The following is a 19,114-nucleotide window of genomic DNA, read 5'->3' as shown; positions in this document are numbered from 1 at the left end:
TAGGCTGGGCTCCAATGAATTTGGCTCTAAACTAAGGCTAGATCTATGTCTGCTTCATGCAGGATTTAAACCAGTGAGCTGGCTACCGCTGTTTTGTTTTGTTTTGTTTTTTTCTCCACAGTGATGACAGAGTTTTAGAAAGTGAGTACATTTCACACAGCTGCTCGTTTCATACCTACTTATGACCCATTGAGCAAATCAAGTTACAATGGCTGAGTCCAAAATTAAAAAGCAGGGATGTACCTTCTAACACTGACAGAAGGAACTTCAAAACACATGACAAAGATAATGAAAAATAGTTGGGAATAATAATGCAATCTACCTCAGGCATTCTCTTATGCTGTCTTCTACAACCATTCTTGTTTAGATCTTGTGGTAGGTAGAATAATGGTCTCCCAAAGATGTCCATCAGGAACGTCACCAGGAAACTGTGAACATGTTACTTTACATGGTATTGAGAACCTTGCAACTGTGATTAAATTAAGGGTCTTGAGATGGGTAGACTACCATGAATTATTAGCCAGTATCATACAGGTGGGACCAATATAATCACAGTGCCCTTTTAGAGGAAAGAGAAAATCAAGAGTCAGACAAGGATATGTGAAAACAGAAGGAAGGTTGGAGTAATGAGAAGCCCTGAGCCAAGGAATTCAGGAGGGCTGTAGAAACTGGGAAAAGCAAGAAAACATATTTTCTCCTAGAACTTCCATAAGATATGCATGCAGTCTTTCTGATCCATTTTGGATTTCTGACCTCCATATACATAAATTAATAAACTCATTGTTTTTAAGCTACTAAGTGCGTGGTAAATTGTTTTAGCAACAACAGAAAACTAATACATAAATATAATTTACCTGGAATTTATTTTGATAGTATTACACAGATTTTTTTTTTAATTTTTCACATCTGGGTATATGTGTCCTTTGTGAGTGCAGAAGTTTTGTATCTTGCATATCTTGTGTTGGATCTGTTCTGTTTTATTTTTATTTTTACAATTCTGAATGCTAATGTAAATATGCTATAATTTTGTTACATATATACTACTGTATAAGGAGATAAATTTGTGTGTATTTGTATTGACTTTGAATAAAGCAATCTTGCTCTATAACATGAGTTAATCTCATTGGTCTGGATAGAGCACATGTTTATTTTCAGAGATGCCTGGAGTACAATGGTGACCCTTGACCAATTTTATAAAATATATTACCTAAAGGTAATTGATATTATGTAATATTACATTACATGATATGTAATTGATATTATGTAATGTGAGTCTGTGAGCTTTGGGGATGGGCGCAGGACACACAAATCTGTCAGCATTGCTTATTAATAACTATTAGATTTATGATTTGCACCTGGTTTTGGTGGAGTGTGGGGGAATTTCTATAGTTGACACTGGTCTTAGGGTGGAATGAGGTTCTTGACCAGCCCCTTGTTAGAGACCCACCATAAGATAACTGTGGACTTCCCAAAACTAAAATGCTTTGCACATGTATCAGTGGTGATCTGAGACATGTAAACAGAAGTATGTACTAAATGACTCAGTGCAGACAGGACACAGAAACCAGTACTTAAGATCTCTGAACTAGTGTTGTGATTATAAACTCAATCCTGTGAGTCCTTTCACCACTCAACCACCCCAGGTAATTATTGTGCAATTAATAGACTCGGTAATCTCACTTATTAGTTTTTATAATTTACATGTCAGTTATGTGTACACAATTATACCGTCAGCAATAATTATAGGTTTTTCTTTTCAAATTTCATACACTCTGTTTTTCTTGCTTTATTGCACTGACTATGATGCCCCCAGTTCAATGTTGAATAGAAGTGGTCCCAGCAGGCATCTTCCCCGTATGTAATCTCAGAGGATAAATGTATACTATTTAACAATTAAGTATGATTGTTGTAAGTTTTGTAAAGATCCTTTATCAGATTGAGGAAACTCTCTTCTCTTCTTATGTGGCTATTTTTCAAAAACCATAAATAGATATATAATTGTAACAGATTTTTATTCTGTATTTACTGAGATGATCATATAATTTTTCTCTCATTCTGTTAACGTGGAGAATTAGATTGTTAAAACAACTTTGCATTCCTGAAATAAGTCCACATTGGTTGAGATAATCATTTTTATACATTGCTGGATTTGGTTTGTTAGCAATTTGTTAGAATATTACTTCTACATTTGTGAGTGAGATTGGCTATAAACAGGCCTAGACTTTTTCCACCATAGATAGATGCCCATAATAAAAGTATGGATCCAACTGCTGGGCTGGCTCTCTGAATTTTTCTCTCAAAGATATTGACCTTGTAATTATTCATTGCCTGTTACAGCTCTCCTAAGCCTTGAAAAATGTGCCTTTGATGTGTTTTCCAGGTTTTTTTGTTTGCTCTTAGTTGAAGATCAGGCCTGAAATACAGTCCATCATTACTGGAACCAAAATTCATTCCTTTCATATTTTTCAGTATTACATTTTTTTCACAGAATTCTTATACATATTGTCATTTTTTATATCAACTAAATATTTGTATTACTAGTGTTCCAGAATCTCATTATTTTATTTCCTAACAGTAAAATTAATTATATTTGTACACTTTTTTCTAGCCAGTTTTCAGAGCTCTCTTGCTAGTTTTAATAACTCTTTAGTTAATTAAGATTCATAAATAATTGTGCTCCATGTCTCAAATACATGTCTGTAATTTGAATTCCATGCCTTATTGAATTTGCAAGAAAATTCACAAGATTAAATGAGAAAGCTAAAAACCAATATTAACATTTTGATCCTGCTTATTAATGGGGGTGCTTTCAAGGTTTTACTATTAATTGGGATGCTGGTTCTTGATTTGCAATGGATATTATATAGTGATACTAATGTATCTTATAAACCCTAGCTAATGATTTTTCTAATTAAATAAATGAATGGCACCTTATATTTTGTTTTCTATGGCATGCCTTATTAGAACCAATGGAGTTTATTGTACCATTTTTCTTCTTCAACCAGTTTTTGTGGGTGTGTATTACATTTCTCACAATTAAATAAAGTTGTGTATTGATAAAGTCAAGAGAATGAAGAAGATTTCACCTGCTTGTTTGATTTAATTGTGTGGGATCCATTTCAAGACTAAATGCTTCAGAATTCAAGGACTACTTAAAAATACTTTAAATATTTGTTTTTAATTTAGACTCATAAAAAAGTGTCTTTAATAAAGTTGTTTTAATTTGCACTCTTTAAATGTAATGTAATAAAAATAAAACCTTGGATATTATATTACTGAAATGTTTAAAGCCAAAGTCTGTGTTTAAAGAATAATTATAAAGAAAGATTTATTTTACATTTTTAAAATTTATTTCATTTATTTATTTTAATTGTTTGATTTAATTAAAATTAGTGTGTTATAAAAGGGAAATAAAAGGGACTACAATGAATCTAAGGGATAAAATAACACACTTTAGAGACAAATCTCAAATTCTTATCTTTTCAAGGAGACACAAATACCCTACATAAAGGATGCATTTAGTCCTTGATGCTTTATCTTGTATCTGGGAAAAAAGCAATCCTCATATCAATTGATTCTTTAATGAACTAATAGTGATGATAAAATACTTCAATCTAGTGATGCAAACAAATATCTTAAATTCATTCAAACTCCATTAAAAATAGTTTTAAAAAGTTCATACATGGTCAAAACTTAGAACTCTGGGTGGTTTGGAGATCTAGATATGACACCTCTAGGACCAAAGAATTAGTAACTAAAAACTATTTTTTCCTTCACCCAATATTAACGAGAATGAAAAGGGACAAGTTTCCATGTACACGAGCATTTGAAAAAGGAAAGAAAAAGACACTCCAACATTGTGAATGCTCCCTCCCTTTTGGACTCTCTTTTACATTTTTATTTGCAAATAAACCAATGCCCCACCCTGGGCTCAGCTCGTATTAAATATAACCAACTGGAGTCAACACACAAACACTCAGACTCTTACAAGATGTCTTTCTTCCTTCCAAGTTAACTAAATAGTACCAAATATTTTACCTCTGTATAACAAATCCCCTGCCCTGCTTCCAGTAGTAGATTCCTCAAAACCCACCACCAAGCTAATGTTTCTTCCCTCACCATCTTTTTTTGGGTAGGGTGTGGTAACCATATCTTGGTACTTGTTCAGATTTCTACAGGAAAAGAGAAATCACTTTAAGATTGTCAGGCAAGAAAGGATTTAATATAGAGTACTGATTGTTTATAAAGCCTCGGAAAATAATGAAAACTTGAAGAGCTAATAAAAACACTATTGACAAACTCTGATTCCTGCAGCACAAAGACCGTAAGTGAAAAGAGAATGCCCAAGAGGTATTATAAAAACTCACATCTGCCCTCTGCTGAAGCTTTTGTGCCTGCTTGCTAATGTCAAGTAGACAATAAAGCTTTTGCTTCTTTTTTGTTTTCTGGGTCTGGCAAAAGGCCTTTCCCTTGGTAGAATCTAAACCAGATCTCTGCAGGACAGTGTGTGGGCTAAGTGATGGGCTAAGTAGAAACAGAAGGGTAAAGCACATGTTCAAAACCTGGGAGATGAGAATAACTTTGGACTTCTTAAAAGCAACACTGGAGGTAAAAGGTAGTACTAAGAATGACAATATAGCTAACATTTAAATGGAAGATCCTATGTATTTCAGGTACAGTTCTATGCATATTCTAACGTATTTGATGGAGAATGGTCTTTAGTATACATATAAAATACATGTACATATATACTTTTTTAGGTTTATTCATTTATTTTGAGAGAGACAGAGACAGCGAAAGTGGGGTTGGGGGGTGTGAGGTGAGAAGGGCAGAGAGAGACAATCCCAAGCAGGCTATGTGCGGCCTGTGCAGGGCTCAAACCCACAAAGCTGCGAGATCATGACCTGAGTCAAAACCGAGAGTCAGATGCCTAACCAACTGAGTCACCTAGGCATCCCTACAATGTTTTTACATTTTTAAAAATTTAATTGTGGAAAATACACATAACATAAAATTTACCATTGTAATCATTTTTAAGTGTACAGTTCAATAGTATTAATTACATTCACTTTGTTTTGTAATGAATCTCCAGAACTTTTTTCATTTTGCACAATCGAAACTCTATACCTATTAATAACTTTTCATTTTTATCTCTCCTCAAACTCTGGCTACCAACATTCTACTTCCCCGTTTCTATAAATTTGACTACTCTGGAAACCTCAGAGTGAGAAAGTGTAAATTATCCAATTTCATTCTTCTTTTTCAAGATTGACTATTTGGGGTCAGACTTTTTCTTTTAACGCTGAGTTCTATCAATTGATCAAAGGTAAGCATAGAAAAAAGACGTTTTGAGACAAAACTTCAAAAATTTACCTCTTATATGCTCTTCATCAGGAAGTTACTGGAAGAGTTTTTTTAAAATTTTTTTAATGTTTATTATTGAGAGACAGAGAGAAACAGAGCATAAGCATAGGAGGGGCAGAGAGAGAGAGGGAGACACAGAATCTGAAGCAGGCTACAGGCTCTGAGTTGTTAGCACAGAGCCAGATGCATGGCTAGAACTCACAATCAGCGAGATCATGACCTAAGCCAAAGTCAGATGCTTCACCGACTGAGCTAACCAGGTGCCCCTGGAAGAGTTTCGTAATCAAAATATGGGGGTAAACCCAGAAGGCTAAGACAAGATCCAAGAAATAGCTGATCTAATAGAGGATAGAAGCAAAATTCCCACGATGATAATGAAGGGAAAACCCATGACAATAGAACAGATTTAGAGAATAATCAGATAACATTGGAATAGGACAATAGGACACCCTAGTAAGGTGGGGGTGTGGATAGAACAAGTAGATTATCTATCAGATATGATAGACATGTTAAAACCGTTTTGATGGACAATTCACAGTTATTGGAAAGGGTATATTAAGACTTAGCCAGAGACACAGAGAATACTACACAAATGAAAAACAAAAGTTGCACTTATTAAGTCTAGGTCAAACAGTTTCATAAGAAAGGAAATATTATTTTATTAAACCATTTGGCTCAAGTTAAAAAAATAAATCATTATAGTTATGAAAAAAATTTGTGACAAAAAATCTAGAAAGTGGAAACGGAAAGATAAGAGAGGACATAAAACATAAAATTCTCATCTATAATCATAGGAAGTCAATGGATGATAATATACATCAATGAATCAAGAGATAGCAGTACTTGGTTATTTTAAAAATATGGTGATAAATTGCAGCAGAAATAGTTAAAGAGTTAAGTGTTACTGTGGAAAATTGAAAATGGGAGAAAGTGATATTGAGTTCTGGTTTAATGCTGTAAATTTATTATCTTATTTTATGTTTTAACCATTCGTGTACATGTATCCCATTTACAATTAGAAAAACTTAAAATATTCTAGATTGGTGTTTCTATATTGTAATATTAAAATTAATGAAGACTGATAAAAACAGCATATGCAAATAAAGTTTGAAAAATCCACTGCTTTCAAGGATAGAATTCCATTTTTCCCACATTCAGAAAATCAGACAGTTTACCAAAGAAACAAACCAAACACCATACAGACTTTGCTCTAGGCAGGTGCAGCCTTAGAAAGCAAACATTAACGTTTGTCAGGATGGAGAACCATGCAACATAGTTGGCTGACTTTGCTTTTGGGAATGTTATTATGGGACACACACACACACACACAAAATCACAATTTTTGATATTCCATTTTCCCTGCAAGGCTGAATTATATGAAAACAAGTGGTGCTTACTCTTGGACTCCAGATTATTCCATTGTTTATATGTTTTTCATTTATTGGTTGTTATGTTTTCCCCTAATGTTTAGGAAAAAAAATCATGCAAAACCATTCTTGGGGCTGCCAAGTGTTACTAAGATTGAATTTGCTTCCATAGCAACAGACCCGTTATCATGATAGCTCCTGGGCACATGTAACAACTTCAACCCGTTAAATGGGAACCTGCAGGCAGGATTTCGCATAAACTTCCACTGTTGCAGAATACTCGTGTTTTCTTTGCCATGTTTTATTTTCAATTCACAGGGACCATGAATCCATCTTCAACTTCCATCATTTATATTTCTTAATGATAATAATTTATTTCTTTTTTTAGTTCATGTAAATGCCCTGAAGATTAATTTAAGCAATCCATATAGTGAAAATAAAAAGTTACATAAAACTATACACACCTATTCTTTCATATCCATTGTTGCTTGATCATCTTAAAGGTCTTAGTGATGTTTAGTATATTTGTTGCCCAGTTGATATTTATAAACAGCCTCATTTTAAATTTTTATGTTCATATTAGGGAAAAAAGGAATTTTAAATGCATTAAACATTTTAGTTAAAAAATTGAAGAATGTTATCAGTTTCTTAAGGTGTCAAGAGTGGGAAGTCTCAATTCTTATAAAATACAATAAGCTATAACCACTATTATTGAACAACTTTTGCTTGTTTTTTCCAAACATATGGAAATACGATGTTATCAGTTGAGATGGTGAGGATTGCAGAAGGGACAAATTTGGAGGAAGGGTTAAGGTGAAAATCAGGACAGTTTTAAATAACCTAAGTCTGATGTCCCTAATCAGATATCTGATCAGTTTCTAAATAATTAAATCCATAATCTGAAGTTCAGGAAAAAGGTCAGGCCAGGGATCTAAATATAGCAATCACCAGCAAATAGCTATCATTTAAAGTCATGAGGCTAGATGCGTTACCAAAGTTTGGAGTACATGAAGAAAAGAATGGAAAATAAAAACGTCTATGGATCGAGCCTTACAGCTTTCCAAATTTTAAGGATGAGAGATGAAGAATATAAAACAGCAAAGAGACTAACAAGTAGCAGCCAGAGAAATGGAAAGAAAACCTGATGTATGGTGCTAGAAGACAATTTTATTTATTTATTTTTAAGGTTTTTAATGTTTATTCATTTTTTGAGAGAGAGAGAGAGAGAGACAGACAGAGAGAGAAAGAGGGAGGGAGAAAGCGGGGGGGGGGGGCAGATAGAGGGAGACAGAATCTGAAGCAGGCTCCAGTCTCTGAGCTGTCAGCACGGAACCCAAGGCCAGGCTCGAACTCACAAACCACGATATCATGACCTGAGCCAAAGTTGGACACGATGGACCGAGTCACCCAGGTGCCCCTAGAAGCCAATTTTAAAAAGTGTTTAAAAGGCAAGTAATCAAATGGCATCAGTGTTGCTGATAGGTCAATAACTGATAGGTCAGTTATTATTATAACTTGTAGCAATTCGAAGGCCACTGCCAAATTTGATGAGATGCTTTGATAAAGTAGTAGCGATAAAGTGGTTGAAGTTGGTTCAAGAGAGGATTCAAAGAGAGAAGGCAGGAAGTATATACAAATACCCCTTTGAGAAGTTTTTCTAAAAAGGAGAATATAAAACTGGTGTAGGAGTTGGGGAAGGTGACAGAGACAGAAGGGAGGAAAAATACCATGTTCACAGGCTGATGGAAATGATGAGTAGAGAGACACAAATTGCAAATGCAGAAGTGAGAAGGGAGAGATTTAGCGGAGAGCTGTCTTTCAACAGATGAGAAAATATGGGACTTAATGAATATACAATATGGTTGCCTTTCGATTAGAACATAGATGGTTCACTCAGGGTACCTGTGGCAAAGACAAAACATATGGACAAGCAGCAAGTGCAGATCTAAGTTTTTGGACAACTATGTCTAGGGAAGCTCATAGCAGACATGTAAATTGTTGGATAGCTGTGATGATGGAAACTTGTGGGAATTTTTCTGCTGAGTGCTCCGATTTTCTCAGTAAAATATGTAATCATGGTTAGGATGTATTTTTGTAACCATTTAAAGGGAGAGACAAAAGGAGTACAGAACACAGACTACTAATGTAAACTCCGCCCTTAATAGATCTACTCTGGGGAAATGTCATAGCCATATCTTCCCTACATCTTCCAGGAAGAATTAATCAATAATTGAACTTATGGAAAAACACCACTGAATTCCCAACTAGTCTTGATTTTACTCTGCTTTCATCACAGATCTAAAAGATTCAGCTTTATTATTTCTAGCTCTGAAACCTACTGACAAACACTTTAAGGATAAAAGAGGCTATTAGGTTTCATTTCCAAGCCTCTGATTTGACATGAAAATGTAGAATATTGAGATTTCTTCCTAGGAAATGTAGTTCATTTTTATTCTGGAATAAAGAATTGGAGCACCTACGTGGCTCAGTTGGTTAAGGATATGACTCTTGATTTTGGCTCAGGTCATGATCTCAGGTCCTGAATCTGAGTCTCACGTCAGGGTCTGTGCTGGGCACAGAGCTTAAGATTGTCTTTCTCCCTCTCCCTCAGCCCCTCACATGGAAATAAACAAAGGTCTATAAATCTATAGCTATCTCTATATTCATTCTTTCCTTCAATCTTCTGAACAAAGCCATCTCATTCACTTTTGAACCAACAAATTAACACATACATTAGCAGGTATCAAACATACATTAGATTTTTAACAAATATTTGTTGAAATTAATGTTTTGTAATTTTTATTATATTAAGATAAAATATGGGTTTACAGTGTGTATTTTCCTTTTCTATGTACAGGCTGTTTGGGGGTAGGAATTTGTTTTAGTAATTTCTTAGAGATGATCTATGTTACTAAAAATATTTAAAATAAAAAAAAAAAGCAAGAGAAGTCCTTAGACATTCTATACTCCTGAAAAGTATTTTAACTCTTAGTAAGTACATGCAGGAATTATGTATTTTATTTTATTTTATTTTATTTTTATCCATAGATTTTTGTCTCTCCCTTTCTATCTTCCTCTTTTTTCTTCCCCTGTTCTCTCTTACCCTCCCTCTTCTTTCTTCCTTATAGGGTAGAAGAGTAAATGCAAATTCAAACCAGGGAAAAATATAAATAAAATTACTTTAAAATGCACCTATGCTATTTCTCATATATATAGACATTTTTCTAATCTTTTTATGAGGATTATTTTTCCTTTGAGATATTCCTTTTGAGGAAATTACTTTCCTTTAAAACATAAAGCTTATAGGTATAATTGTATCCATATTTCTTTAAAAATTGGGAAATATCAAGGGATGTGTTATACTGGAAGACATACTGATAATAAATTTATCTTCATCAAAATATAGCGGCTCTACTTTAATACAAATTTTTTCAAAAAAGCAACCTTAAGTTTTATAATTATTAAATATGAACTGGATCATGAAAAATGAATGTACTTTCTAATATTATTTACCCCCAATGAGGATGGAATATTTAGGTTCCTTATCTCTCTCTCTCTCTCCCATTCTCTCTTGCTACATATATACGCATACACATATATAAATATACACATTTTAATATGTATGTATACATACATGCATAAACACACCAGTATATGTACATGCACACACGTGTATAGGTACCTGCACATATACGTGCATGCCTTCACATACCTATACATTCATAGCTGTGCACACAGCCACACACATACATACATGTGTGCATATGCACACATATGCATCTGTGTGTATATGCATGTGTGTGTTTTCATGTATGTGTACAAGTATGTGTATGGATAACTATATAAATACATATGTTTGTAATTTGTTAATTTGTGCATGAATGTATGTGTATGTATACATATATATTTTTATATATACTCACACATAAATGATGTGAGTCTCTAATTGTGTGTGTTTATTATATAGACAGATGCACACATACATAAAGTACATGACTCTTGGATTTGTATACATCCCCCTAAATACAGATGTTAACAAGTTTAATCACAAGGGATGTTTTATATACCTAACCCCTAAGCATTACAACAGTTTCTGACAAGGCAATGTATATACTACATAATTGTATATTTATAAAATCTAAAGAAATTTCAAATAGTGGAAATCCATTATGACATTTCCTTTTATTTGATGTCTACATTTCATGAGATTATGGAGTCAGAATTGTGCCATAGGTATCCTAACCAAGTGTCTCCTGCAAGTGGGAGTCCCTTTTATAAAATGCTTAAGACCTTCTTGTGTCTCCATTTGTATGATACCTAGATTAGCAGTCTCAAAGTGAAAGATTAAAAAGGGTACCTTTTTCTCAAAAAAATCTTAGTGAAAGGTAAACAATCTTTGAATAGATAGGCAATTTACTTTTTCTGCATTGTTAGATTATTTTGGAGATAATAAAGGAAATAGTCTGGGTGTCCTGCTTTAATCACACTGCTATGAATTTTTATTTCTTTAAATAACAAGAATACATACATGTTGCTATGATCTGAGTGCATCTTCCAAAGTTAATACATGAAAGTTTAATACCCAACATGATGGTATTAGGAGGTGGGGCTTTTGATGTGTAATTAGGTTATGAACAGAATTAATGCCATTATAAAGGAGACCCTAGATAGCTCCCTTGCTCCGTCTGCCATGAGATGTTATAGTAGAAAGATCACTCTATGAACCAGGAAGTGAGATGCCATGGGACGCTGAATTTGTTGTCACCTCGATCTTGTGCTTCCCAGCCTCCAGAAACCATAAGAAATAAATTTCTGCTGTTTATAAGTTAGTCAGTCTAGGATATCTTGTTATGGCAGCCCAAATGGACTGAGACACACACACACGTAGATATAAATATACAGATATATAGATACAGGTATACAGATACAGATATAGATATAGAATAGGCTTTGTAGCTTTGTTAAGCATCGTTAGCATGACGCCAAGTGATACTGGTAATTGATCTTTGTCCTATTCTAACAGCTCTGAGTCTAGGAAAGCGCTTGGCCTAGGCTCTGTCAGCACAGAGAACGGTGAGTGATAAATGTGGGCTGAACACAGGCTAATGGGCACTGTATGAAACAGTCTGTTGCCATGATGTACACTGAATAATGCCCAAACTGATGAAGTACCCCTGGCTCGGATGTGGAGGTCCCCAGCACATATCCACATATCCTCTGTGAAAAACTATTCCAGACTATGACTAGAAGGCGGGGCTAGAAAAGCACTGCAGAGTTTCTGGAATCTCTGTTGTGAATCCTCACTAATTCAGACAACCCTTCCATAAAGTCATGCTCGCTGACAAGATATAGGAGTGGGAATGCCTTTTCAAATTTTTGTGCTTGCCTGTGGATCTTGGTATTTGGTATTTGGACTGCACATATTTTTCTCTATCTTCTAGAGAAGCAGATTTTGTTTGACTTATTCAAGTAGTGTCTGTAGCTAGCCTTTTGATCTACATCTTCCAAAAATATTTGCAAAAAGATAGTATGTAAAAGGGGATTCTTAGAAATAAGGTACTAAAGGGGTGCCTGGGTGGCTCAGTCGGTTGAGTGGCCGACTTCAGCTCAGGTCATGATTTCACAGCTCGTGGGCTCAAGCCCTCCGTTGGGCTCTGTGCTGACAGCTCAGAGCCTGGAGCCTGCTTCTGGTTCTGCGTCTCCTTCTCTCTCTGCCCCTAACCCACTTGCATTCTGTCTCTGTCTCTCTCAAAAATAAATAAACATTAAAAAAATTTTTTTAAAGAAATAAGGTACTAAAATATTCCTGTACTGCAAAATATTATAATATAGGTAAAATAAATGACAATACATTTAATAAAATGAAGAAAAATCATATAAAATGAAGTACTGTAAATAAATAGCATTTAATATAGCTGCATGAATTCTCTATGCAAATATAGGCTAGGATGGTCAATTAAATTTTCTCAAGAAGAATGGGACTTACATAGTTTTGATATGTTACTGAATGAAGAAAAACATAAAATTGGTAGAAACAAACTGGGTATATCTTTTTTTTTTAATTGTTTTTGACGTTTATTTATTTTTGAGAGACAGAAAGACACAGAGTGTGAGCCGGGGAGTGGCAGAGAGAGGGGAGACACAGAATCCGAAGCAGGCTCCAGGCTCTGAGCTGTCAGCACAGAGCCTGATACAGGGCTCAAACCCATGAACTGTGAGATCATGACCTGAGTTGAAGTTGGACGCTTAACCGACAGAGCCACCCAAGCACCCCCAAACTGGGGACATCTTAAAAGCATGGATCCATTAGAACCTCTGGGCATAAACACACACAGAGTGGATAAGAAAACAAGGAAGGTTATTAGTAGCTAGAGTGGAAATAGTGGAATGTAAAGTTAATAGAGAAATAATAGTGAGAAAATATGGCAACTTATTCTTAATGTTCGGACTTCAGATTTAGCACTTAACTGGCAGGCAGTAGGGAGCAACTGGCAGTTGTTGCCTGAATGAGGTAACATGGAGCTACAGCAGATCCTGTGATGTGCTACACAGATCCTCCTTCGGGGCTGAAGGACCTTTTTCTCCAAACTTCAAGGGGTATTCGGTACAAAGAACACCCAGTTCTCATCCCGAGTTGGGAACTGCCTTTGCTGAATGGAAATGCCTGACCCGGGCCCAATTCTCTTCCTGAAGCAATTTGCATCCAACTCCTGGTCCATGGTAGTGTAATTTTCCTGCCCCAGAGTGTGACAACAATAAAGGGCTGCCTCAGCTTCGCCTGATTTGGCCAAGACTTTCATGGAGATTACACCACAGCCCAAATATCTGTTCTTCTCAATCTTGCTTCCTTTCCTTCTCATCCACATGAGGTAACCCCAAAAGCACTTCCCAATAAACCTCTTGCATGCCTGCATGTTTCAGAGTCTGCCTCCCGGATCACTTAACTTGTGATAGGTTCCAAAGTGTTATGCAAAAGCTAGAGTCAGAAGTAGTTAGCAATAACATAGCAAGTTTATTGTGGGGAATATATATTTGAAGATTTAAGAGTAAACCCTTATCACCCAAAATATTTTCTCACATGGAATTCATTGAGGTATAAAACTTTAGAACTGTGTATCCAGATACTTGGGCCCTTGTATTTACCTAATCCCTAAGAAAAGGTCACTAATAAATTATCAGAAGGTTACATGACCCATTAAAGACTGAGAAACTGTATGTGTTGGTTGCAGGGTAATTAACTGGTGCCAGAAAAGAGAATAAAAGGGGGGGGGGAGTGGAAGTGTAACATTTTCCTCTTTTGTAGGGGTCATTATTCTGCACTGAGTAACTTTGTTTGCCAAATGGCTCATTTTGTTCATCTACTAATGGCTAGTAATTTTTCTTGGGAAGCCTTACAGATTTCTGGGAATGAGACTATATGGGTGGGAGAAATAAAATGAATGTGCCTCTGGCTTAATTCCTTGTTGGACAAAGGGGAGAAGCATAGGTGCTAGGTTGTTGTTTTGAATGTCTCAAGATGGTTAGTTTTTCAAGGAAAACATGAGAGGAATCCAGCCTGGGGTGGGATTTTTTTTTCTTCTCTTTTATTTGTTAACCTTGTTCACAATGTCTTTTTTTGAAATAGGTGAGAAATAGATTTTAGCTCCTATGGTGCTATAGAAACCATTATATCAATAGGTGCTTTCATGATTCTCTGAGAAAAATTAGATTTAATCTTCTTTTAAGTTACTCCATAGTCTCGAAAGAACTACTAAAAAATTACTAGAAATTGGGCCCCAAAACCGATAACACATGATGTTTGATCAGACCTCTGCACTATTGCTGATAGAAACCCTCGGCTTTCTCTTGCCTGTGCCTTTTCTTACAATGTTCTATTTACCTAGAATGTTCTTAACTTTATCTCACTTCCATGGCTGTACCCAGATGTACGAGTGCTACCTCCCAGAATAATCCTTTGTTGATCTCATTAAACTCCCTTAGAAACGTATATGTACTTCTCCCTTAGAATTTGTAAGCATCAGTAATATTTAATGTATCTTTTTGAAGGCAAGATCCACTTCACATCTATCTATATTTGTATTTTTAACCACAGTGTATAATCCAGGACATCAAAAAGTGTTCATTGAATGAGTGAATGAACACCATGCTGCCCTTTTTTCAAAGTGTTATATAAGAACCAAACGAACTGGAATCAACAGTAGTGCTGTAAAAGTAAAAATTCCTGGGCCCCATTTTATATCCACTCAGTCAAAACTTCTGGGTCTGAGCTTCAGGAATGTGCATTTTAACAAGTACCTCAGGCAATATTGTTTATTATCCGGGGGAACTTCTGACGCAATTGGAGAGAGAAACAGAGAGAGGTAAGAGGGAGAGATTGAGATCTTATATTTGTATGTAGATGACTAAAATAACTAGAGAAATAGGAAGAAATTAAAAATTGCCATAAAAAGTGAAATAGAAAAATAACCTTAAAAATATTCTTAGGGTAATATATTAAAAAGAAGTCATTTTTATATTTATTGTAACAATGTTTTTACTCATGTCAGGAAACAGGTAACAATCAGTAATAAGACTAGTACTTAATGTATATTAGCGTTTTTAACACATGCTTTCTTTATAGCTACAGTGTTTTGCAACTATTTCACCTAGGCATAATGTAAGGAGAATTATTTAATCTCCTTGTAAACGTTCTCTCTTTAGTCGACGTTGAAGTTGCCGAAATAGGAGAAGGATCAACTTACTATATAAACTGCGCTTTCGGCTGCTTCTAAGGAAACCTGAGGGTATTTGGAACCACTGTGACTGTAACTTGAAGCATTAATTTCCCCAGGCAAATCCCCCAAATGCTTTGTAAAGAGCAGACAAGCTACATGTGTCCTTAAGCAGCCTTCCTCTCAGGCTGAGGTAATACAGTTTGCCTACCCCTCCCCTGCTCAGGCTTTGCAATCCATGCTGCCCTGCTCTCAACCACCACACGTTAATCCACTCCATAGTACAGTTACCTGGGGAACTTTTAAAACCATACCAATGCTTCGGGCTCCATGCTCAGAAATTCTGATTTTTTTTTTTTTAATTTTTTTTTCAACGTTTTTATTTATTTTTGGGACAGACAGAGACAGAGACAGAGCATGAACGGGGGAGGGGCAGAGAGAGAGGGAGACACAGAATCGGAAACAGGCTCCAGGCTCCGAGCCATCAGCCCAGAGCCTGACGCGGGGCTCGAACTCCCGGACCGCAAGATGGTGACCTGGATGAAGTCGGACGCTTAACCGACTGCGCCACCCAGGCGCCCCTCAGAAATTCTGATTTAACTGCGCTGGAGTGGAAGCAAAACATTGTTCATCGTTGTTATTATTATTTTTTCAGTTCTCCCAAATGATCCTAAAATGTAGCCTTGGTTGAGAAACACTAACAACAGAGAAATTTTCAGGTGAAGAATAATAGGCAAGGATATATAAGCTTTACTTTGCTTTAGGAGTTAAATATCCACCCCCCACATTTCAAGCTGTAAGTCACAACACAGCCTCTAAAATATCTTACTATTCTCTTGTCTGCAGAAGAAAAGATAAATATTCCAGTTTTGATCGGCCTATACAATAGTTATATAAACCCTAAAAGAAAGTAAACTTTCTTGTTTTATTCTAAAAATCATTATCTGCTTTTGCATGCTATTACAGTGATTATGAAGACTATGTATTTGTATCTTTTGCTCAAGGTTTGGGGGGAAAAAAAGAGTATCATCCTTTAGCAGAGCTTCTAAAGATTCTGAATGCCAGACAAGATGTCATAAAATTTCTAATTTGTGACAGTAAGAACGTTCTGTTTTAGATCTTAGATCAGTTAAGTAGGACAAGAGAATCTGAAAAGGAATTCTTGAACTATCTGGAGGCAGTATTCAATGTTTTATATACGGTTAAGTCTTTCATAACCATCTTTATTGCTACAGTAGCCCGACAGCCCCATTTTAATGCTTACTGTATTCTTTCATTTTCCTCATTCTGCTTCTAGGTAAATTTGAAAGCCAGCAGCTCACTTTAGAGTGCCTATCACAAGGCTTTCTCCTCTTTTGGATTGGTTATTAGGCCAATGGAAAAAAAAAAAAAGCAAAAACAAACAAACAAATAAAAACCAGCACTGTTTGTAAAATTCCTTGCTTACTGTTTGTCTTCTTTTTGTAACACCTTGCTGGTTTGCTCCCATTGCTTACCAATGATAACCAGTTCCAGACTTGCTGTTGTTCTTTGAAATCCATCTGATGTCACCATCCTCTTCTCAATGATTACAATTGCAGAAGAAACGGAAGCACCTCTTCAGCAATGAACTAAACGAACTAGACCAGCAATGTACTGAGAACTGTTTATTTATTTATTTATTTATGTATTTATTTCTGGGATCCACTGAAAGTGCCAGTTCCTTGTTTTCAAGAAACAATAAACAGGAATTATGAGACCCATATGGAGCAAAAAGTTCCAAGAAAGGGTTGAGAGGAGGAAAAAGTCTTCCCAGGGCACAAGAGGATGAGAAGGATACTGTCGGTCTTAGTCTTGGATAGGGTTGCAAAGAAAAATGGTCCTTCCAGAGATTTCACATTCCGAAGCCTTCTCAATTTCTCTCTCAATGTATTCTAAACTTAAGTTTCATAGGATTCCAATAGCTAAAGCCCCACCAAATAAGAGCTCAAACAAAAAATGACAAACCACATGGAACATTTCACCCTTAGTAGAGGCAGCACACATGTGTGCACTAGTGAGCACTTGCATGTGAACACACACGCAAGGTCAAGACTCAAAAGAAATTCAGTTAATGGAATTACTCCATAGAGAATGTAAAATTTAAAAAAAATTAAAATTTTCAGTCATTTAGCTGAAAAATTTAAATGTGAGACAGAAGAAAAACTACATATAAACATGAGTAATGAATGGAAAAAATAGAACTTCTAGAAATAGAAACTCTAATTGAAGTTTGAAAGTAAGTAGATGAATTGAAAAGCATATTTCAAAAAGCTTATAATTCTGTTTGTAAGGTTTAATATATGTAAACTGGAATTCCAGAGGAAGGGGATATCTGAAGTGACAATAAATGAGGGCTTTCCAGAATTGATGAAAAATATAATGCTCAAATTCAGGAACACAAGCTAGTTTCAGGAAGAATAGGTAAAACTATGCCCACATCTAGATATAATTTGTGCAGAACTTTGGAATCCAAAGATAAAGAGAAAAATCTGATAAGTAACCCACCAAAGAACAACACTTGGGTTGAAGGCAAATTTCCCAGTAGCGGCAATATAAACAGAAGGCAAATCTTGCTTTTGGCATCACAAAAAATTCTAGGCATAGTGTCAAACAAGTCTTTAGGAAAAAAGATATCCCAAGTGGCTACATATTAAGTCAGTAAGAGGGGCGTCTGGGTGGCTCAGTCAATTAAGCTTCCGACTTCTGTTCAGGTCATGATCTCATGGTTCATGGGTTCAAGCCCTGTGTTTCATCTCTGTGCAGACAGCTCAGATCTTGTAGCCTGCTTTGGATTCTGTCTCCCTCTCTCCCTGCCCCTCCCTCACCCACACTCTGTCTGTCTGTCTCTCTCTCTCAAAAATAAATAAAACATTTTTTAAAAAGTCAGTAAGAAATTTTAAAAATACTTTTTCCCCTGCATATTTCTGAAGCAAAAATGTACATTGATTCAAAGCTAAAATTATTTTAGGATTTCAATTCTAAAGCTCTTTGAAGGAAGTAATTCTCTTATTCACAATAAAACACTGAGAATGTTACATGGGGCCTAGATCTGGGCAGGTGATCAGTAAATATTTGTTAAATAAATGAATATATGAATGGATTATAAAAATTATATGACTATATCTCATATTAGGCATAATCTTATTAGGAAATCAATAGTAGTACATATATAACTAAATAATCTTAGATCATTGTATACTTAATTATGTTTAATTAGTTCATGATAACGTCTAGAAGAGATGGCCTTCCAGTAGATGATATATTTCAGGCTGAATGGGAAATATAAAGGAACTAAGTTATTGTTTTATTAAAAGGAACTAATTTATTGTCTTATTATTTTTCTTTCTCATGCCCCTATACTGAACCTCAAACATAGTATCTTACAAATGGACACTAAATGTCAAGTATCATTCCTATAAAGCCAAATGGACATTACCGAAAAGCTTTGTTTTCCACAAAACTACTCAATAAACAACAAGAACAACAACAAACAAACACAGGAAAAAGTGAGGCTGTGAAAGACCACTCAAAACCTATGGGATTTCATAACCAGGACACCAATAAAGGAGTAACATTTCCAATAAAAAATACTGCCACGGCTCAGGTCATGATCTCACTGTTCGTGAGCGGGAGCGCTGCATCCGGCTCTTT

At 35.5% G+C, this 19,114-nt stretch overlaps 1 protein-coding gene across 1 annotated transcript in view; it reads right to left on the bottom strand.

Annotated features, from left to right (window-relative positions):
• The window catches only part of GALNTL6 (polypeptide N-acetylgalactosaminyltransferase like 6), a 1,217,468-nt gene that overhangs the window by 738,107 nt on the left and 460,247 nt on the right, over positions 1-19,114 (bottom strand). The gene's annotated exons all lie outside the window — the stretch shown is intronic.

This window comes from Lynx rufus, unplaced genomic scaffold (assembly GCF_022079265.1).
Source record: "Lynx rufus isolate CCGP_SWC_20201006 ecotype Redwood Valley unplaced genomic scaffold, mLynRuf1.p SCAF_3, whole genome shotgun sequence".
NCBI classification, from domain to species: domain Eukaryota; kingdom Metazoa; phylum Chordata; class Mammalia; order Carnivora; family Felidae; genus Lynx; species Lynx rufus.
Note: the sequence above shows the minus strand (reverse complement) of the source record. Positions and strands in the feature narration are given on the sequence as shown.